The sequence below is a fragment of the Taudactylus pleione genome, unplaced genomic scaffold (genome assembly GCF_031769625.1).
Source record: "Taudactylus pleione unplaced genomic scaffold, aTauple2 ptg000018l, whole genome shotgun sequence".
NCBI lineage: Eukaryota > Metazoa > Chordata > Amphibia > Anura > Myobatrachidae > Taudactylus > Taudactylus pleione.
The window spans coordinates 3,498,935-3,522,723 of record NW_028284420.1 but is presented as its reverse complement, the minus strand read 5'-3'; the positions used below and the strand labels follow the sequence as shown (position 1 = coordinate 3,522,723).

The following is a 23,789-nucleotide window of genomic DNA, read 5'->3' as shown; positions in this document are numbered from 1 at the left end:
AGATAAAAATGTAATGACTAGAAAAGTAGGCATTCATAGGAGATATCCTTTGCATAGTATATAATTAGTTTCTGACACTCTGTTAAATGATAATGCATGGTGACAGTTTCTTGTTAAAGTAATGCTGAATATTGCAATTAAACACTACCGTACACGCTTCAAAATGAAAATGTGTTTCTTTTATAAAAATCTGTATTATTTTACATTATGGTAACAGCTGGGCACGTTGGAACCCTCCGCTTGTCAGCGCTACATTTCATTGTGTTCATATAACCTGTCATCCACAAGTAATGTCATTGTGCTGTAATTATACTGTAGCTTTCCTTTCCCCCTGGAGTCTGACTACAAATTAACCTGTGCAAAGAAGCACACTGGCAGATGTAATGCAAATGCCAGATATATCACACTTACTTATTTCAAAAACATGATAAATATGTTTCATTTATGGATGGGAGACCAGCGTCTCATTCCTTCTTCTGCCACAACTCCCAGCATTATCATCCAGTCTAACAATAGGCTGCATTAGTCTTGTGTGTGGTCTTCCTTGCTGTGACATTTGCAGTCTGGTGGTGACATCTTGATTCCACTAGTAAAACCCTGTCAGGCTGCAGATGGAGTAGGTGTAAGTCTTCATACTAATGATGACAGTGTATGGTGCAGCTTAGTGCACGGAGCCCTGCAGTTAGCTGCATTGGCATATGGTACTAAGGGGGAATGTAATAGCCTCCAATTTAGAACAATTGGTGATTAAACATTATTGCTCTCAGTAATAACATCTTTTGGTTCATCGATATTTTATCTATTTTAGGGGCCCTTTAATTGAATATTTATTAGTGACAAGTAATACATGAGTTTAATGTGGTTTTTTATTAAGTACTATTTGCACAGATAGCTCAAAAACATGTACTGTAGCTTGATCAGTCTCTCTGGCCAGAGCTATATTCTGGGGAGTTTTTTGATGATATTCGCCATAAATTTTCATACTCAGGGCGGGATGTACTATGAGCAAAAATGTGATCAAACTCCCGAAAACGCAGTTTTCAGGAGTTTGCATTTTTCATATGTACCAAGCTCCAGAATGCGATACATTCCACAGCATGGACCCGGTGGGTAACGCCACTTGGCCTATGGGCTTCTTATTGGGTTTCTTCTGACATCCCTCTGTGTCCCTCGTGGTGGCGCATCCCGTTCTGCACATGCGCAGAGGGACTTCTGGGTAATAAACCCAGATGTCCCTCTACCTTCTAGATATCTAAAAGGACAGCTCTTATCGGGAGAGCTGTCCTTTTGCGATTTTAATCGCATTTCTAAGAACATACCAGCGTAATTAACGCTGGTATGTACCCCATAAGTGGCTGGATGTACCGCATTGCGGATGTGATGCTTAGTATATCCTGCCCTAAGCCACAGCTTTGTCTATTACAGGACAAAGTCGCCAGACTCTTGCTGCAATTTCTGGCGATTTCAAACTGATCAAAAAACGGCAACCTATTACCATGGCCCTAAATTTAGGTGCTGCAGCCATCTGGATTTCCGACCGCTTTATGTGTGATTCAGAATACATTTTATCCCAGTGAAAGTTCAGGTAGTATGTATGTGTGTATATATATATATATATATATATATATATATATATATTAGGGGTGAGCGGGTTCGGATTTCTGAAATCCGAACCCCCCCGATCCGAGTCCGATCCGAGTCAGGCTCGACTTTTCCCGCCTGACTCGGATCTGAAATCGAGGCAAAACGTCATCATCCCGCCTTCCGAGTCTCGCGGGTTTTGGATCCTATATAAGGTACCCGCGTCGGCGCCATTTTCTCACTCGGCTGTGGACAGTGAAGAGGGAGGGTGGGAGTTAGGGCTGTGTAGTGTAGTGTAGTGTAGTGCTGCTGTTGTCCACTACTTCAAAGTCCATAGGGGCTGGCTGTGTTGTGCTGTGCTGCTGTTGTTAATAGGGGCTGTGTCCATTACTTCAAAGTCCATAGGGGCTGGCTGGACTGTGTTGTGCAGTCAGTTCTCCATAGGGGCTGTGTCCACTCCAAAGTCCTGTGCAGTGTCCCAGTCCTAAAGGAGTGCTGTAGTGTTGTCCAGGGGGTGCTCTGTCCATCAGGGGTGCTCCCCCCAAGTGCTAAAAAAATAATATATTTTCTGTGTTTGTGAATTGTGTGCGCAGTAGCCGCACGTGCATCAACAAAGTAGTGCCAAGCGTGCGCCTGTGTCATAAGTAAAGGGCCGGCTGGCTTGACCGTTAAGGGTGCTGTAACCCCCGAAAGTACACTCCAGTCCAAACAAAAAAAAAAATTATTTTCTGTGTTTGTGAATTGTGTGCGCAGTAGCCGCACGTGCATCAACAAAGTAGTGCCAAGCGTGCGCCTGTGTCATAAGTAAAGGGCCGGCTGGCTTGACCGTTAAAGGGTTCTGTAACCCCCAAAGTACACTCCAAACCAAAAAAATATATATTTTCTGTGTTTGTGACTTGTGTGCACTGTGGCTGCACGTGCATCAACAAAGGAGCAGCGCCAAGCGTGCGCCTGTGTCCCATAAGTGAAGAGCCGGCTGGCTCATTTCTTAAAGGGTGGTGTAACCCACAAAGTGCACTACTCTCCAGCAAAAATAAAAAAATATTTTCTGTGTTTGTGTGCGCTTTAGCCGCACGTATATTATATATCAATATAACATAAATGGAGGACCAAACTTTCTCCGATAAAAATAAAATAGGGAAAGATCAAGAACCACTTCCTCCTAGTGCTGTTGCTGCTGCTGAGAGTTGTTCATCATCCCAGAGAGGAAGTAGGAACATCACTACTTTTACTAAACAATTGACCCTCCAACAGTCCCTAGCGATGAGGATGAAGTACGACAGCAGTCATCCTGAAGCAAAACGTATAACTGAGGCCTTGACTGCTATGTTGGTGTTAGACGTGCATCCGGTATCCGACATTAGTGCAGTGGGATTTAGACAATTGATGGAGGTAGTGTGTCCTCGGTTCCAAATCCCGTCTAGATTCCACCTGCATCCTCAAAGCAGCAGCGACAAGCGTGCGTCTGTCTGTTAAAGGGTGTTGTAACTCTCAAAGTGTGCTACACAAACAATTAAAATATTGTTCTTTTTTTTTCTGTCTTTGTGAATTGTGTGGGCTGTAGCCGCACTTGCATCCTCAAAGCAGCAGCGACAAGCGTGCGTCTGTCTGTTAAAGGGTGTTGTAACTCTCAAAGTGCTCCAAAAAAAATCAAAAATTTTTTTTTAATGTGTTTGTGACTTGTGTGCGATGTAGCCACACTTGCATCCTCAAAGCAGCAGCGACAAGCGTGCGTCTGTCTGTTAAAGGGTGGTGACACCCTCAAAGTGTGCTACACAAACAATTAAAATATTGTTCTTTTTTTTTCTGTCTTTGTGAATTGTGTGGGCTGTAGCCGCACTTGCATCCTCAAAGCAGCAGCGACAAGCGTGCGTCTGTCTGTTAAAGGGTGTTGTAACTCTCAAAGTGCTCCAAAAAATGAAAAATTTTTTTTTAATGTGTTTGTGACTTGTGTGCGATGTAGCCACACTTGCATCCTCAAAGCAGCAGCGACAAGCGTGCGTCTGTCTGTTAAAGGGTGGTGACACCCTCAAAGTGTGCTACACAAACAATAAAAATATTCTTCTTTTTTTTGTCTTTGTGAATTGTGTGGGCTGTAGCCGCACCTGCATCCTTAAAGCAGCAGCGACAAGCGTGCGTCTGTCTGTTAAAGGGTGGTGACACCCTCAAAGTGTGCTACACAAACAATTAAAATATTGTTCTTTTTTTTTTGGTCTTTGTGAAATGTGTGGGCTGTAGCCGCACCTGCATCCTTAAAGCAGCAGTGACAAGCGTGCGTCTGTCTGTTAAAGGGTGGTGTAACTCTCAAAGTGCTCCAAAAAATAAAAAACTATTTTTTTAATGTGTTTGTGACTTGTGTGCGATGTAGCCGCACTTGCATCCTCAAAGCAGCAGCAACAAGCGTGCGTCTGTCTGTTAAAGGGTGGTGACACCCTCAAAGTGTGCTACACAAACAATAAAAATATTCTTCTTCTTTTTTCTGTCTTTGTGAATTGTGTGGGCTGTAGCCGCACTTGCATCCTCAAAGCAGCAGCGACAAGCGTGCGTCTGTCTGTTAAAGGGTGGTGTAACCCTCAAAGTGTGCTCCACAAACAATAAAAATATTATTTTTTTTTTTCTGTCTTTGTGAATTGTGTGGGCTGTAGCCGCACTTGAATCCTCAAAGCAGCAGCGACAAGCGTGCGTCTGTCTGTTAAAGGATTACATCGGTGACAGCATCCAAGTAGGCATGTCAGACAGTCCGTACCTGTACTGGCAGGAAAAAGAAGCAATTTGGAGGTCCCTGTACAAACTGGCTCTATTTTACCTGAGTTGCCCCCCCTCCAGTGTGTACTCCGAAAGAGTGTTTAGTGCAGCCGGGAACCTTGTCAGCGAAAGGCGTAGGAGGTTGCTTCCACAAAATGTGGAGAAGATGATGTTCATAAAATGAATTATCAACTCTTCCAGGAAGACCAGCCTCCAGAACGTACAGAGGGACCTGTGGTTCCAGCAGGGACGAATTAATACTCTGTGAGGATGAGGATGTACACACTGAAGAGGGTGAGGAATCGGTGGATGAGGAGGATGAGGATGACATCTTGCCTCCGTAGAGCCAGTTTGTGCAGGGACAGATTAATTGCCAGCTTGTTTTGTGGGGGCCCAAACGAACCAATCATTTCAGCCACAGTTGTGTGGCAGACCCTGGCGCTGAAATGATTGGTTTGTTAAAGTGTGCATGTCCTGTTTATACAACATAAGGGTGGGTGGGAGGGCCCAAGGACAATTCCATCTTGCACCTCTTTTTTTTCTTTGCATTATGTACAGTTTGGGGCCTAGTTTTTCAATGCCATCCTGTCTGCCACTGCAGTTTCACGCCTAGATGGGTCACATGTTTGTGCCGCCCACTCGTGTCGCTTAGCATAGTCATCCAGCTACCTCGGTGCAACCTTTTGGACATAAAAACACTATTGTGAGGTGTGAGGTATTCAGAATAGACTGGAAATGAGTGGAAATTAAGGTTATTGAGGTTAATAATAGCATAGGAGCAGAAAAACCTACAAATTCTGTGATTTTAGCTGTTTTTATGCTTTTTTTCAAAAAAATACAGATCCAAAACACAAAACCCAGAACCCAAAACACGGAAGGGTGGTTTTGGCAAAACCAATCCAGATCCAAAACACGAAGAAAGATCCAGATCCAAAACCAAAACACAAAACACGAAAAGTGGCCGGTGCACACCCCTAATATATATATATATATATAATATGGCTGATACTGAGTTGTACACAAAGTGGCTGTAGTAGCTGCAGGTAGCCATGGAAGTCTGATTTACTACCTTATGCTACTAATGCAGGAATCCATAGGGCTAATGCAGGGGGCTCTGCATCTGCAAGCGGAAAGCCGTGTAACCCATTGATTTTATGTCAACCGTCAATATTAGTATCGGAACCAGTGGCGCCGAAGGTGTGCACTCAGAAATGTATGTGGCCACGCGCTATGAGGGCCATGGTCACATGTTATAAGGAGCATGTCAGAGAAATACACCACTATTTCCCAGCACTCTGGGGCCATGCAGCCAGGGCAGGGAATGTCATGATGTACGGGCAAAAATAGGAGGAGCCATATTGCCTTTGAGCACTGTAACTTCATCGGCGGCGCATTGTGCAGCTAGTGGCGGTGCCACGGTGGTAAGGTGTTTTCTTAATGGTACACCAATTTCCCAGAGAGACTGATCTGGCCAATTCCGTCCAACTTTGAGTAGGACGGATATATGCCAAAAAGTGTACATTTGCATCTGCGTATTCCCTGTATACAAATCCTCACCAATGGGCTCATACACAGAAATCCGTCTGACTCAGAATCAGGCCCCTTATAACAGCAATTCATGATTTTGGTGACAACTGTGCCACTTCCATCTAATTACAGCCTGGTATATTATAATGAATTATAGGTGTCAGGAAAGAGTATTAGTAATGTTATAAGGGAGTATTCAGGGTGATGTTTCTACCTCTTGCTGATTGGTGTTCTTCTGTCATAGGCTGATGTGCAAAGTGTACAGAGAGACACATAATGGAATAGTGGCATGCTGCAGTGTATGTGCTAGTACAAGAGAATAGACCTATTTATAACTAAGACTTGTCATTGTAAATGTTAAGCATAGAAAGCTGTGGTACATATCCAAAGCTCCCTCTAGTGAACAAATTTAATATGAACAGTAATAAGTAAAACATAACTTAGTGCCATTTCATAGGTACATAAAATGTGGATTTGGGGACTTATTCCTCAGTGCATGCTAGAACAGGCGCCTGACCTGTTCTGTGCAGAATGTGTCTCCGATCCCGCACATAGACTGGCAGCAGACTGTCAGTGATTCTATCTATCTATCTATCTATCTATCTATCTATCTATCTATCTATCTATCTATCTATCTATCTATCTATCTATCTATCACCATTGCTGCAGTTAAGCCAAACAGCCCCTCTCTGCGCGCCAGGCCCTGTGCGACTCGGCCTCACCGAGCATCTTATTCGTTCAAAATGTGCGTCTTGTTTGCATAAAATTAAACAATTGGATTGTACTGATTAATTTGATGTGCAACATTTGAACATCTGGGTGCGAATAAGTCTAAGGGGCCTATTCATCAACACTATAAAAAACGTTTTTAAGGTCCATGAAGAGGGCATAATTAGCTCTTAATTAGCTATAATGTGTGTCATGCAAAGCGCAGTGTATGTCATAATTCCGACATATACAGGGCCAGCACACATAGTTAAACCATTAGATGCGGTGGTAGGGCCATCCTGCCTGAGCTGTTTTTGTTTCAGATGTGGGCACCGTTCCAGAGCATTGGAGCAATTCCAGGAGCTTGGAGGAGCGGCAGAAGAACCTATCACTTCACTGTACAAACTGTACTGTATATATACACATTGGTCTCCTTGAGCACTGAATAGTGTATTAACCCTATAGATGGTCTATACTCCACTAACTGCATGTTTTCCATATCTGCTAGTTGGTACACAGGTGCAGGGCCGTAACTAGGGTAGTGCGACCAGTGCCATGATACAGGGCTCCGCAGGGCAGGGGGCGCTGTTTGGGCCTGTCAATTTTCCTGTTTATTATCATTCTCCCTTGTAGCTTCCTCTTCTTTTATCCCCAGCATCTCCTGTCCTCCCCTATCTCTTCTCTGGCCCCTCCCCATGAGGCCATGGCCCTTTTTCAGGTGCACTATTTTATGTCCCTATTTAAAAAATGGGGGGGGGGGAAGGGGGTGGGGGGGCGCCAATGCTCTTTCTGGCACAGGGCACCAAAAAGTCTAGTTACAGCTCTGCACAGGTGTAATCATTACTGGTGGTAGTAATTATGTTATTTATGATACTGAGATCTTTAAAACATGCAGCTTTAGTAAAATGTAATTATATATTATTATTGTCGTCATGGTGTAGTCAGGGGAGGGGGTTTGCAGGCAACCACAATCCCCCCTGCATTTGCCTATGCAGCTTCTAACTTTCTCTGTACAGGCTGCGTTTAAAAACTGACAGTTAGGAACTGATTGGTTGGTGCTTTAGCTTTCTCCACTTTATCTCTTTCCAAGGCTTAGTACATCTCCCCCTTAAACTACCTCTGATCTGCGATGCGTATAAGACACACAATTTAAAGTAAAAGGGGTCTATGTACTAAGCCTTGGAGAGTGGATGGAGATAAAGCACCAACCAATCAGCTCCTGAAATTTTTCAAACACAGCCTGTAAAGTTGCAGTTAGGAGCTGATTGGTTGGTACTTTCTCTCTACCCAGTTTATCTCTCTCCAAGGGCTCTATTAACATTATTTTTACTTAGCGCCGGGGGGTGGGGCTTAGCGACGGTCTGCCGGCGCATGCATCTGCACTTGTCACGGTATATTTTGCGAAAATACTATGATAAGTGTGTGGAGGGGATTTGCAGGGACAGAGCTATATCGCAAGCTCTGTCCCTGCAAGGGATTTGTAGTAAATCCCTGTAATATTGCCTGAATTCGAAATGCTAATTCAGTCGGTAATATCACACTACAATCTGCATTACAAATGCGGATTGTAGTAAATAAAACCCCAAGACACAGCACATAGACCTCAAAATCACTCCACTACACCTCAGTCGCGCAGGGGCATCTATGGTGTATTGACTCTATGTGTATGAGGACACATTAGTATCTATCTATCTATCTATCTATCTATCTATCTATCTATCTATCTATCTATCTATCTATCTATCTATCTATCCATTCAGTAGTGATATCTGCTTGTTGTTGCAAATATCCAATCATGTAGCAGCAACTCATTACTTGGGGAAACAGTCAGGAAGCCGACGGTTGGAATCCCGACTGTCTAATCCCGGCAAGGGTTAAATGACAGGCGTCGAAATCTCGACGCCTGTCATTTTACCTACTCCGGAAGCCTGGCACCCAGCTTCCTGACCCAAGGTAAGCCGGGCGCCAGGCGCGGACAGCCGCGGGGGAAGGGTTAGGTTAGGGGCTCCTGGGGGGGCCTTAGGGTTAAGCAGCCTCCCGGGAGGGTTAGGGTTAGGTTAGGGGAAGGGGGGGTTAGGGTTAGGCACCCCTGGGGGGGAGGTTAGGGTTAGGCACCCCCCCAGGAGACTTAGGTTTAGGCAGTGGAGAAGGGGAGGTTAGGTTTAGGTACTTAGAGGGGGGATTAGGGTTAGGCACTGGGGGGAGAGGTTAGGGGAGAAAATAGATTAGCGATACTTACCTTAAAGGACGATCGGGGTCTTCATCCATGTCGGGATGCCCCTGTCGGGAATTGAACCGCCGGCCATGAAGCTGGTGGTTAATCATACCGATTCCAATACTTGCCTGCTTTGAATGCACTAAACTAGAACAAACAGTGTCCAAAAGACAGTGTTGAAACTGTCAGCACTCACTGTCTGTAGTCATGTCTCTTCCTTCTCAAGTGATTTATGAAACCTCCATGGTGACAGTAGCTTCCATCACAACTTAAGTAAGTAAGTAGTTGTAGTAAGTAGTGGTTGTAAATCTGTTCAACATGTGGGTATAATTTAAAAGAGCATGTGCAAACTTGTGGCAGCCATCTTTGGTGTGTTTTGCAGACATTATATAAAAATTAATGAGAACTGTATATAGCTTCTGATAATCAGGCTTTTGTAAACCGGAAACCACAAACTCCTGTTATTTTGTTATAGATTTAACACCATTTTGGAGAGTTTTTCCTATTACAAATAATTAATTTATGGGGATTTTTAGTAGAGGGACTCCCAGTTTGCAATATATGTCCCGACTCATTGGAGAATCAATTTTTCCTAAGTTGGAGTTACCTGATATTTGATGCATTTATTTTATATTAATTATTTCAATTGTTAGTTTTTTATGCTTCAAATATATTGTTATATATTCTGTATAACTGTAATAGGTGTGAAGTTTTAAAATGTTGTACAAAAAATTAGATTGGTAACAGAAATGTGTAATCATTAGAGATGAGAGGATCGGTTTTGGCTCCTGTCTTCCTGCCAAGTTCGGATCTAAGAACGAGGCAAAATGTCATCTTTGTCCAAAAAATACCTTACCATCTTTACCTGCATCCGGAGGTTGTCTGATAAGCTAATACACATGTGTTTTTATTGTGAGTTTGCTACTTTTATTTGGTTAATAATACCTAAAAATAGTATTATGCATTCTATTTTAAGGTCTGAAGATTTACACCATTTGTTGGGAACCTTTCTGATGGATTTGGAGTGAATTGACAACTCTTAAAAGATACACAGATAAGCCACATAATTAGTAATTTTTGGTACAATGCCATCTACATACTTAATTGCACACTATGGTGATATTTAATTTAATGATTATGCACATAAGGCACTCCTTATATCTAGACACACACACACTCACGCAGTAGGTTGGGCCACTGGGAAATTGGACCAGTCCAAGTCTGCCTGTGAAGCTGGACTGCAGGTACCGCAATCAGAGCAAAGGATCCTGGAGAGACACAGGGGTTCCAAGAGATACACAGGGGGAGATGGAGAGACTCAGGGGGTATCTAGAGAGATGCAGGGGAGGCTGGAGACTGAGAGACAGGGGAGCCTGGAGAGAAACAAGGGGGCCTGGGGATGAAGAGACGCAGGGGGCGTGGAGAGACACAGGGGGGCCTGGCAAGATGCAAGGGTGCCTGGAGATGGAGAGAGACAGTGGTGTCTGGAGAGATGAAGGGGGGTGTCTGGAGATGGAGAGATGCAGGGGGCTGGAAGAGATGCATGGGGCCTGGACCAGGAGAAAGACAGGGCCTGGACCTGGAGAGACACAGTGGGGCTGGAGAGACACAGGCAGTCTTTAGCTACAGACTGCGAGACACAGGGAGCATATGGCTGGAGAAGCATGGGGGGAGGAGAATAGTTCTGGAGAGGCACACGGGGGATAGTGCTGGAGAGGCACAGGGGGAAATACTGCTGGAGAGGCACAGTGGGGAATACTGCTGGAGATGCACAGGGGGCGGGGTAAGGCTGGGGAACAGTAATATTTATTAAGACACCAATTCAAAGAATCAGAGTTTTTACTATGCAAATTGTATGCTGAGGAATTACTGTTTTCCTTAAAAATTACAAACTTTGCTCAGATATTTAACATCATTTATTGTATTGTTACTTTTCCTTGTTTATTATGCTGCTGTAAGCGGAATGATTAGTTGTCTTATACAATTCTTTTGCTGAGACTAAACCAGGCCTGAAATCATGGCATGAAGGACAAAACAATATTCTTTATGCGAATAGCATTCATGCTTTCATGAACATATAAAACAGTTACACGGTCAGAGCTTTCTCTTTTTAGATAGAAAAATGCTTTCTGTTCACAGATTGATGTGTGAATTATTTTTGGCTGGACTATTTATGCATTTTTATTTACCATGCACCCGATTTTTTCATTGATGTACTGTATGTGTGTGCAATTACTGAACTTTCTGCATACAGATATTCTGCATATATATACTACAACAAGCCCTAACCCACCCAGCAAATAACATATATAGGATGGGATGTACTAAGCTGAAAAATGCAATAAAATCCCCTAAAATTTAGTTTTTGGGAATTTACGGCATTTCTCATGCGTTCTAAGCACCAGAATGCGATGCATTCCTATGCTTCGACCCGGTGGGTAACAAAATTAGATGACATTACCCAATAGAAGCCTAGGTGCTTCTTTTTGGGACGCCCCCTGAGAGGGATCCAATCGGATCCCTCCCAGCTCCCCCCTCAGCGCGCACGTCCTTCTGTGTGTGCGCAGAAGGACGCCAGTGGGACTTCTGGGTCACAAACCCGGAAGTCTCTTTATCGCAAAGGAAAGTTCTTACAGGGAGAGCTGTCCTTTGCTATTTTCTAAGTACATAGCTGGTATGTACCCCATAATTGGCCGTATATACTGCATCGCGGATACGATGTTTAGTAAATCCCACCCTTAATGGGGACTGAGCTCCTAAAGTTTCAAGCTCCAACAATAATAAAGAATATCTTTGGAAGGATTCCCTTGTCCCCTAGATTGTGCATTGCTGTCAGTTCACAATCAAAGGAGGAGCCTCAGGAGGAAAACTATGTATTCTCCTCTACTTAAATAGCATTTTTCTATTAAATTCAATTAACTCTTTTTAAAAAGTATCTTGACTGTTAACCTTTACCATCAGTGAGCTTATGTTCATTGTCTGAAGCAGCTGTCAAGAATTATTTATACTTGATACAAAAACGTACCCCTCTCTCTAAAGTAATAGAACCAGAGGGTGTCATGGCAGCTGCTCACCCCCGCTGTCACCTCAGCTTCATAGGAGATCAGATAGAAGTGACCAGGTTGTCAGCTGGAAGCTGCCTGTATAACCTGCAGCTTCAAGAGTTCATCCAATCAGTTTCCAGGGGACAACTTTGCACAAAGTTGATTCTATTTACACCTTTGTAAAGTAATGGGAGCTGCGGAGTTGGTAGTGATGAGCTCTACGTCATGCTGATCCAAGACAATTTCCTTTCATGTGGTGTAGATGATATACCACTGAATTCAGACATTTATTTTCTATTTCAAACATTGCTACTGAAATACACTGCTAAAGATTATATAGCTTGTCATTTACCTAACAGCTAATTATCCCTGTGCCTTTCATTTTTATTATTTTGTTTATTTTGTATTTTTTACCCCTAATGAGCCAGTAACCAGCCGACAAAAAAAACCACACCACTATACAGAACTACATGAAGATGGACTGCGCTTCCGATGAATTTGTTTTACATACAGTATATTGGTAGTACTTGCTTGAAATGTAACTAACAAATCAAGGCTTCTCTTAATTAAAACATTTATTGTACAAACACACAAAAAAAATAAAATATAAAAATGACAATTAAATGAAGTTAGAAAATGATAATAAAAGTAAGTGTTTAAGATATTATATTTTCCCCACTTTGGCTGTAGTAATAATTAATTATTTTAAGGGAATTCCCCAATTGAGTCCAGGATATCCTTTGTGATCACGAATATTAAGGGAAAAAAGTTCCTGTGTATCCGAGAATATATGTGAGGTATAATATGCTCATGATGGAACACAGGGCCTGATTCAGACCCGCTCGCGAGCGCTGAGCGCTCGCAACCGGGTCGATGTTTGCCCACTGGGCATGCGGACGACGGAGCCGGCTCCGTCGTGCGCATGCGCGAGACCCGGCTAGCGACGCCGGGATCAATACCTAATTCCGCTTACAAGGACTTTGGCTATCAGTGATATTCACACCTTTTTTCTTAGAAGTATACCTCTTCAATTTTCCAATTGGCTGGCAAGTATACCTATATACATTTTGAGCTTGTTTTTAATACACTAGAAACCACCTAAGACTCTACGTGAGTCGCAAGACTTTGTACTCTGCAACAATTTGTGTTTTTAATGTCTATTTTATAAAACATGTACTATTAGAGACATAAGAATATATGTTTTGATACATTTTTATTATTTGATAATAAATACTGCTTAAAACTATCGAACCTGTTACATTGTTTACACAACCTGATTTTCCAGCTGCTTTTCTTATTTTTAAGGAGGAAATATTAGCATAAATAAAATATTTCCTAATAGTCAATATTTTTCTAAGTATACTTGCTTGGAAATTGCTGTGCAAAGTTTTATGATGCCCAGCAGAGCTTTTCTGATGGATAAAACCCAAGACATGTCACACTGTTAGAGCCAGAAGCTCTCTGGGGCTTGCGGCCACAAGACCCTACCACAAGGGTCTCATCGCAAGCCCGATGGTCGCGATGGTCTTGACCATCGCGAAAATCAACCTGGCTGCTCGCAATAGCTGGTATATATAGTATAAAGATTCAGTTATATGAGTAAAACATATAAACAACAGATGTTCAGTATACAGTATATCAGATGAAACTTAGTAAGCCTTACAATAGCCCACTATATCAATGTAGAATTAACTTAAAAAACTATTTTGATATGTTGCAGTGGACCGTGCTGATTTCCAATTTTCTTTGAATGTCAGAACAGAAAATCATTTGTAAATTTCATATTGCTTGTTTTCTCTGAATTTCCTTCCCACATCCCTGCTCATGTTAATCAATAGACTGCCCTATCTTCAGCTTCTTATGCTGCTGCAGGCTTTGTATCTTACTTCATGAAAAAAATATAGATCAACAAAGCAGAATATTTCCATTATTCTATATATATTTGTAGCTGTCATAGACGCCACAGCACTACCCACCCTGATCATCATTGCAGCCCCCTGAGTCTGAAATTTCAAACTTGGTCGAAGTCCATTGAAATACTTATATGTGTTGCACGTGAATGCTGTGTGTACAGTGGGCCTGATTCATTACGCATCGCAACTGCAACAGAGTACGCAGTCAGACGATTGTTGCATACTACACATGCGTATTTATTGCAGTGCGCGTGCACGACGGTTATATTGCGATTGCATAGCGATCACGCAGAGCATGCTTGCCTAACCTCCCGATTCGCCCAGGAGGCTCACGAAAATTGTATGCCGCTCCCGGTCCCCTGGAAAGGCAGACAAGCCTTCCGGCGGCTGCCAACCCGTTCACCCCCCTCCAGCGGTTAATAGGGGGCTGGGCCATAATTATGCGATCGTGCGGTCACGCCCATGCTCCGTCCCAACGCTGCATCATGCACCCTTTCTGCCACATCACGCCCCCCACCATGGAAGCCTGACAGCTCCCTCCCGGAAGATTGGAGGCGAAAGTCGGCAAGTATGAAGCAGAGCACGGTAAGCCATCACATAGTGATTGACAGGTAGTCAGCATTTGGGGGGTGGTGACAGGGAAGTGGTTGGAGAAAAGCAGGCGTGCCTGTCCATTTGAACACCGTTGCATGGGCGTGCATAAATTAGCCACTGAGCCGGCATACACAGCTTGAGTACTTACTGCGTGTGACGAGGTCTTCAGGTGTTATTTTTAGTGTGTTGACTCACAAGTAGATATGTTGTTCTGTCCCAGCTCTTCCAAAGACAGCAGGCATATACTCCATTTACAAAAACACACACTAACAGACTCTAACGAAACATGTATAGAATATTTGCAGCCTGTTCTATTCACATAGGAGGTGTGCCAAAGTAGCAACTTATACATTTACTGAATTTGAAATCAGGGCTCTATGCCACTCTGTGCCGGCCCTGCTTGCTAATTCTGTGACGCCATGACGTCATGCCTAGGCAGCAGGACCGGCAGCTCCAGGAAGTAGAGCACTGCCTGGCGCCACTGGGGTGGTGATCTAGCTAGTGCTGCCGGCAGGAGAAGGGGACCTCTTGGACTGGAGTCCTCTCAGTGGCCATTCTGTCTGCCACAGGCCGGACTGCAGGTATACCTGCACTGTTACCGGCCGCTGCGTCCTCCATCCGGTATCCCGGAGAGCTCTGTGCAAGAAACACTTCCTGTGTGTGCTCTGCTGTCCCGTCCCCTGCCTGCCGACATCCGCAGCTTCAGGACACAAACATTCATCATCTACACTATGCTCACAGATAGAGCACAGATGCAGCCTCCAAGACTCTGCTCCACAGCACTGCTGCCCTCCATATGGTGCATAAACACGGTCAGATTTCTTATCAGATATGAACGATAACGATTGTAAAAATCGTTCTATCGTTCATATCTTTGACATGTAGGGCATGCATTGACGAATGATGCGCGTTCCCACATGTCAGATAACGATCTCTGACATTGACTGTGTTTGCAGTCAGATTTTGACAATTTCATTAATTTTGATACTGTCAGAAATCGTTAAATTGGTCATCGTTAATGAAATCGTTCAAATCATTGTAAAAATAGTTTAATCGTTCGTCAAATCTAACCGTGTGTATGCACCATTACACGGTACCTAGGTAAGTGCAAATGGTGTCAGTGTTACTGAATTGTTCTGTCACTTACCACCTTCCTTATACTGGACCTACATATGCCAATCTGTACCCTGTAATTACTACCCATAGACCATCACCCTCTGCCTCCATCTGTCACCCTCTGCCCATCACTCTTTGCCTCTTCCTGTCACCCTTTGCCTCACCGTCACCCTCTGCCTCTCCCCATCAACCTCTGCCCATCGCTCTTTGCCTCTCCCTGTCACCCTCTGCCTCACTGTCACCCTCTGCCCATCACTCTTTGCCTCTCCCTGTCACCCTCTGCCTCACCGTCACCCTCTGCCCATCACTCTTTGCCTCTTCCTGTCACTCTTTGCCTCACAGTCACCCCCTGCTTGCCTATCACTCTTTGCCTCTCCCTGTCAGCCTCTGCCAGGGCCGTAATTGGGTGGTGTATAACTAGGGCACCGCAGAGCAGGGGGCACTGTTTGGGCCTGTCAATTGTCCTATTTATTATCATTCTCACTTGTGGCTTCCTCTTCTTTTATCCCTGGCATCTCCTGGTCTCCCCTATCTCTTCCCTGGTCCTTCCCCCATGAGGCAATGACCCTTTTTCGGATGCACTATTTTATGTACCCATTTTCCCCAATGCTCTTTCTCGCACAGGGCACCAAAAGTCTAGTTACGGTTTTGCCCTCTGCCCATCACTCTTTGCCTCCTCCTGTCACCCTCTGCCCATCACTCTTTGCCCCGTCACCCTCTGCCTATCGCTCTTTGCCTCTCCCTGTCACCCTCTGCTCATCACTCTTTGCCTCTCCCTGTCAGCCTCTGCCAGGGCCGTAATTGGGTGGTGCATAACTAGGGCACTGCAGGGCAGGGGGCACTGTTTGGGCCTGTCAATTGTCCTATTTATTATCATTCTCGCTTGTGGCTTCCTCTTCTTTTATCCCTGGCATCTCCTGGCCTCCCCTATCTCTTCCCTGGTCCTTCCCCCATGAGGCAATGACCATTTTTCGAATGCACTATATTATGTCCCCATTTTCCCCAATGCTCTTTCTGGCACGGGGCACCAAAAAGTCTAGTTACGGTTTTGCCCTCTGCCCATCACTCTTTGCCTCCCCCTGTCACCCTCTGCCCATCACTCTTTGCCCCGTCACCCTCTGCCTATCGCTCTTTGCCTCTCCCCATCACCCTCTTCCCATCACTCTTTGCCTCTCCCTGTCACCCTATGCCTCTCCTAGTCATCCTCTGTACATCACTTTTTGCCTCTCCCTGTCACCGTCTAGCTCACCGTCACCTTCTGTCTCTCTCCATCACCCTCTGCCTATCACTCTTTGCCTCTCCCTGTCACCCTCTGCCTCTCCCGTTCACTCTCTCCCCGTCACCCACTGCCTGACATGCACCTATTTTGAGTAGCCACACTCCTTGTGATATATGACCACACCTATTTTTTTACTTAACTATCCAACTCACAGCGGGGGAAGTGTGACACCGGAGCAATTCATCATTGCACAGGTGAAGGGACAACTTCTCTGAAAAGCAGTTGTCCGTGTGGTTAGTATCGCAGCTACTTTTGTAGATGCATTACTTATCTGCTCCCCGGCGTCCCGGCTACACATGCGTGACTTTCGGGTCACGAATGCGCAAAGCTGCCAGGGAGGTAGTGAGGAGGTGGCGGAGGGATCCGCTCGGATCCCTTTTCGCATCCCTGGAACTCCTTAACATACGAAGGAGCTGGGAACCGAGAACAAGCGCCGTCTGAAGATGGCGCTTGTTCTCGGCAACACCTCAACTTCTATAAACCCGCGCTTTAGTAACTATACCCCCTTGGAGTCCAAGTTAGGACAGCCTATTAGTGCAGTGACACTAAAAGCGACGATGAAACGTACTTGTCCTGACTTTTTACAGACCATTTAAAGTATGCTCTTAAAGCATTCCTGCAGCAAATAGGTTACTATGTACTTAATGAGTGCTCCCATAGTACTCTACTACATGTTACTGGGTGATAAAACTCATGAATGCTGCATGAAATTGATGTAAACCAAAATTAAGCTTGTCAAAAATTGTATGTGTACGCAGTGCCGGAGCAGTGATCCCTGGCACCCTGTGCCACTCCTGCCCCCAACCTGTAATGTCACAGGAAGGGACAGGGACAGCGGCAGTAGAAGTGTGGAGAGCTGCCCGGGCACTTTGTACACTATGAGCAGCACTGAATCTGCACTACTGGCCATAAAGTGCCGTTCCAGGCACCCTACAGTACTAACCAGATGCAGGAGCCACGGGGCAGCGACGGTGCGGTCGTGTGTACGGGTTTTATTGCATACATTATATTTTGGAAACATTAAAGACAAAGTTCATTTAATGGGGTTTAAGAGCATGTGCTCAATGCTAACTTTTAACCCCCTGGTATAAAAGGCATTTGATCAAATTACCTGAAATTGTATCATTCTGGTATTTTATGAGGTTTAAATGAAAAGAGTAAAATATTTTTTCTGTTTAGTTTTTTTATTAAATATATACTTTAGATAGTTCCACAGTAACAAAAATCCCTTTTCATCCCATTCTAGATCCTGTCAGCAGAATAAATTGTTCTACAGATAGGATTTAGAAAGCAGCATTGAAATGAAATTTTTCCCACAGGGAGGCAATCTAGCGCCTCTAAACGCGAACGCTCCTAGCTTCACCGTCACCTGCCAGACCTTGAGATTAACTAGAAGCAATTTCCATAGTTTTTAATAGCTTTATCAGGGGCAAATACATTTTCATCTTCAATGCTACTGCACAGCTGTAAAAACGACTTATTTATGTGGAATAGAAATGTTTACTCTATTTCTATATGCTAGAAATGAACTTGTAAAGTATTAGCTGGGGTCTTGTTTAATTCATTGGTGCATGTTAATGGCTACAAAAACCAAACTAATTTTAAAATGGCTCTTTTGCGTTTACAAATGTTTATATTTATGGAACTAAACTAAAAAAATAGAGTCCAATCTCTGATAATGTCTAATTGAGTTGATCCAGAGGTGGAGAAAACATATTTGACAAATATTTGTCTTAACAGAGAGATTTTGTAGTTAGCAGACACAAAAGTGGCTTCTTTCTGTTTCCTTCTTGACACCATGCTTGAGTTACATTGGCACTGATTACCAGTAAAAATGAGCGGTTCAGTTTAACTGAAAACCAAACACACCCGAACTTTGGGGTTCCGAGTCAAACCGAGTCCCAGAGAGGATCACTTTGGGGTTGCAAATAGAACCAAGCCCAGACTCGGGTCTTCTTGCCAAGTTCATAACGGATCTAAAAATCAGATTTCACGTATTTTGGATTGTATTTAAATCCCTCCCTCATAATTTCAGGTGTTGTGGGGTGGCTCCCTCGGGACTTCTGGTCACTTCACCTAGCCCACTTCCGACGTCTTGTAGGCTTCTTTGTCTTCACCTGGTGGACGGCAGCCTGTTTTAGCTCTTTTGCAATGCACCCTCCAGGGCTTCTGAAGAATTCTTCTGGCTTCTTCTATCTGCAGGAGCTGTTATCTGCTCCTTCCTGGCCATCGGACTGCTGCCCAACACCTATTGCTGGCTGATCTAAGCCAGCGCCAGGGGGTAGAGTTATGCCGCGGCCATCCCTAATTGGCTTCCAGTCTGCAAGCCGGGACTGGCTCACAGACGGTACTAATTTCAAATTGCCACATGACGATTGGCAGGCCTGCCACTATTATGCATGTGGGGCAACAGCAGCTGGGTACCGCTGCTGTCCCCACACCCGCTGTCACGCTCTGCTGGATGGGTAGCGAGGGCAGGATCCACCAGGATCCAGTCCCATCACTGGGCCCTTGGGTCGTGCCATGTCCCACCGCACGTTCGACCTGGATCCCAGCCTGTTATCCTGCTTTGGGCTTTACTTGATGGCCTGGTGGAGACTGGAACCAGTGGGACTCGGGCCCACCACCAGGCCTGTGAGGCACGCCGGGTCCTGCCAAATGGGCGGCCCCGTTCCCTCTGGATCTGAGGCCATCGTCCTGCTTGGGGCTTGACCCCACTACAATGAAGTGGGGAGGTAATACTTATGACAGATTTTGGTGTGAGTGTGTAGATCAGGAGTGGTACAGACATTAGTGAGCAGAATAGCAACAGTATTGTATTCTGGACGATTCAACGGATTGGTCAACAGTAGGGTTGCTACCTGATCCCTTTAATAAAGGGACACATGTGAATTACACAGAGTTTATGGCTGGCTGACTTCAAGTCTCCATTTCAAAAAATATATATTTCTCAAAGAGAGCGCTTAATTATAATATTTATTTAAACACATATTGATATCACATAGTAAAATATCAACAATAAAAAACATCAAATGTTAAAACATTTTCTTTACACAAATCAGTCTCCCTTATTAATGTTTTAGGAATACAGGGAAACAATGTGTCAATATTGCAATTCATCACATCACTCACAGTGGCTGTAGCTAGCAGCTGTTTAAGAAGACATAGGAAAATTCCATTTAAGGACCAGATTCAATTAGCCGCGAAAAGCCGAGATCGTCGAAAAGCGCAATGTTTTCGCCTCATTCGCGTGTTTTGAGGTGAAGTTTTTGCCTGCTTACTCAATGCGCGCACTCGCTTTTTGCCCTATTCAATTGTAAAACAGGCGAAAACGCATATGGGCATATGCCACGAATAGCGGAACTGGCGAAAAGGTCCGTTTTTTTTAGGGGAAATCAGTCTGTACCCCCAATAAAGCCTAACTCACCTGGGGAATCAATATAGAAGTGTATTATTATTAGCCATAATAAAAGTATTTTGGGATCTTATTTTGAGTCAAAGGGATGTTATATGCATATTTGCATAAGTGTGGAAAAATTTTATTAAGCAATGTCTTTTATGAAAAATAATTGCTGTCGTTAAATGGGGGTACATGTAAATGGATACTAGTATATTTTGGGGTTTGTAAAGTACAGAATAAAAAATTTGTAAAAATACACCTGCTGCAGTCTCCTGCAATCATAAAATGACCTGTCCCATCCATAGAGCACCCCAAAATACCTATCCCAGTACTTTAGCCCAATTTTCAATGCTTGCAGTACGTCATTGGTCCCCGAAGTTTGCCGGCAAACTACCTCCATCAACGGAACCATCACCGGATTCAGTCCAGAACGGTGAGACTGTTCCATTTTGCCCTGACGATTCAGTATCATTGAAAGCGGACTACACCCCAGAGGAGTCCATTCATTTGAAGACGATTACTATATTCCATCACTTGTTTATGCATCTCAGATACATTTTATCAAGTAATACAGAGTAAAACGCTCAGAGGCGTATCTGGTATACTCTATTAATTTAGAATTGCACTGTCTTATGTTATATGTTGTTTGTTTGTACCGGTATTATTTACCAGTTTTATGCTATATATGGATTACCATTGTTTTACATATTAAATTTCCTTTTATTTCACTCATTTTGTGATTTTGAGTATTACATATTATATAGTTGATATGAGAAGCGCCAGAGGTTTTGTTTTCTATCTATCTATTTAGGGAAGGTGAGCCCCTAATTATTTCTTCCTCACAGGCGGCATCTCATTCGATTTTGAGACACTAGCGCTACCTTCATCACTTTTTCTTTTGTTGCAAAACAGTCTATTTCTATCTAGTCTGTCATTTTATTACTGTATGTGTGTCCCACATCTGGCTGAATGGATGCGATCAGTCCAATATTTACACTGGCAGAGTTGAGGTGCAGAGTTTAATGGACTCCCCAGTCTTCACCAAGAACCTCCACAATGTAGTATGGGCTTCTTTGCCAGAAGATCACAGTCTTCTAACTGATGTCTGGACTTAACTTGTGGTAAGAAAAGCTAGTGTGGTACAGAATCAACAAGCAAAGAATGGTCAGACAGATGCAAGGTCACGGTCCCTGGCAGAGGTTCAGAGCAGGGAAGCAAACTGACGTCAGGTCATAGGCAAAGGTTCAGAATGTTGGGGCAACCTGATTGAACTATATATTTGTTATGTATGGTGGCAGGAAAAAAGCAGTGCTACCTCGGCCACAGCCTAATAATAATTTTTTAATTAATGGGAAGTATATCTGTCCCAGGCAAATATGATTGGGCAGTGCTACCCCCTTCCCTCTTAATTGGCCTAGCAGTGGCCACTCACTGAGATGTACACCAGGTCCTCCACTGGAGTAGTGACCAACTTGCTGCTCTCAAAGGGGAAATGCAACCCAAGCACCCTTGAACCACAATAGGCCACCAAGAGAGCTCTACTTTCTGCCAACCTGCGCCTCCCCTGTTGGAAAAAAGAATACACAGATATTTCACATTCCATTGAAAATAAAAATGTACAAACCATAAGAAGTTGGGTGGGTGGAAGGTGATCAAAATACTGGAAAGAGGTAAATCTATCCTCTTCCAGACTATTTATATAGCTGGCTAAACCCAACCCCCTACTGAACCTCATAGGCTAACCACAAAAACTGACACCTAACTGACTGAACCTAAGGTAAATTCTAATAATTACCAAACCTAACATAAATGATTACATAAAAAATTGTAAATAAGTATTGAGATATATCTGTGGAACAATTTTATAGGATAACCCTGGTTGGCATTGCTGTTTCACAGCACTGGGTCATGGGTTTGATTCCAACCAGGACCTTAGCTGGGTTTAAAAAAATCTGCTGGTAATCTCTGTTTAAAGCAGAATCAGCTGGGTTAGGGTGTACCCTTTAATGCCAATAGTGGTTTGTTTATAAATGTAATAAAATATCTGCTTAGCACTACCTATTTCAACATGCTTTTTTATTGTTACTTGTGCACCATGTTTATAGATGTTACCATCTGTTTTTTTTTGTAAAAGCAACTTGAAGCCAAATTAATGTTAAAAACAATTTAGACCGTGAAGCTCTTAAAAATCAGGGTCCCATTTAACAATGATACATAACCCCTTTAGCACTTGCGGTACCAGGGGGTCAGTGTCAAGGACCCAGTCGTTCCTAACTAACTCTCCCTATCCTCCTACTTGTTCCTACAGACTGGAGTTCGCTTTCTCTCTCATGCAGCAGTGGGGATGGTGCGTCTGGCCGTCAACGCCTGGTGATGACATCACTCCTGTTCCGTCTATAAGCTTCAAGGTTGCTGCTGTTTTTTCCTCTGTGCTTCCACTCTGCCAACCAACGCATTTCATGCTAGATGCACTTTAGCAAGGATGGAGTGTTGTTCCTCTCTTGGGTATTAATAGTAAAAACTTTATTTAAAACAGGAAGTAGTAAAAAGGAATTGGTGATGAGAAGTTTCTAAAAGAGCGGCAAGCTCATGGTAGAGTCTTCTACCAGTGACTCCATATTGGGGCTCGCCCTTTCTTGTTTCTTCTTTTCACTCTTTTCATCCCAACAGAAACAACTGAAAAAAAGAACAGTATCCAAAGGATTGTATCATTGTCTCCAATGTATATGCTGCAAAAGAAGTATAAAAAAAGACACTCACATATATATACATTATACCATTTCCTATATAGCATTCTTTTATTGTCTTTATGTTATCTATCTGGAATTGAGCCGCTATACACAACATATAGCACGGTCCACTCTCACAATAGGTATACAATGTGGGTCGTCTCCTCAGCTAACTTTTTATGCAATGGGCGATGGGCGATACTGACACAACATCAAGGTCAAGCGAATGTTTTCTGATCTCACAGCATATTTTATTTCAGAAATCCACTTAAATTGTCACTGTTCTCAGACCAGCTGAGTTACCTGTGTTTTGAATGGAATAGTAACTTGATGCTCATTTCATCAGACTGAGAAGGATATACTGTATATCTGCTAATTTCAACTATCATTATACTCTCATCTTCAAAGCCACCATCCGGCTGAAATTCAGACATGTTCATTACAAAATGTAATTTATTCCTGTCTCTCTCTTTTTTGCGTGGTATTATTTTGAATTCCATTCTCCTTGGAGATAAAAGTTTCCATATCCCTTAGATGAACATGGGCTGGGAGACGTGAGAAAGACAGGGGCATCCAGCGGAACACAGCCATCTGACAGAAATGAGGCGTGAACACACAGTACATTAATAAGAGAAAAGCACAGGTTGGGGACTGCGCGGATTATGGTTATCAGAGTACCGTCCTTCAAGAAAACATCAGAATGAGCATTCCCATCAAATGAGAGGAAATGAAATGAGCCATCACTGAATGTGACAAGGGTGGGGATCAGACTTGTGCAGTGAGAAGACTAAGGGGTCTATTTACTAAGCAGTGTTAGGAGAAGTGAAGAGTGAAAAGTGATAAGGTGCCAGCCAATCAGCTCCCAACTGCCACCTCACAGGCTGTGTTTGAAAAATGACAGTTGGGAGCTGATTGGCTGGCACCTTATCACTTTTCAC

The 23,789-nt window shown here is 43.6% G+C and overlaps 1 long non-coding RNA gene across 1 annotated transcript in view; it reads left to right on the top strand.

Moving 5' to 3' along the window:
• Window positions 1–23,588, top strand: part of LOC148540608 (uncharacterized) — a 55,533-nt gene extending 31,945 nt beyond the window's left edge. Inside the window, exons 5-6 of the long non-coding RNA XR_015868750.1 lie at window positions 22,431–22,530; window positions 23,386–23,588. This is a non-coding gene — a long non-coding RNA (uncharacterized LOC148540608). The remainder of the gene's footprint in view (window positions 1–22,430; window positions 22,531–23,385) is intronic.
• Window positions 23,589–23,789: the final 201 nt, after the last annotated feature.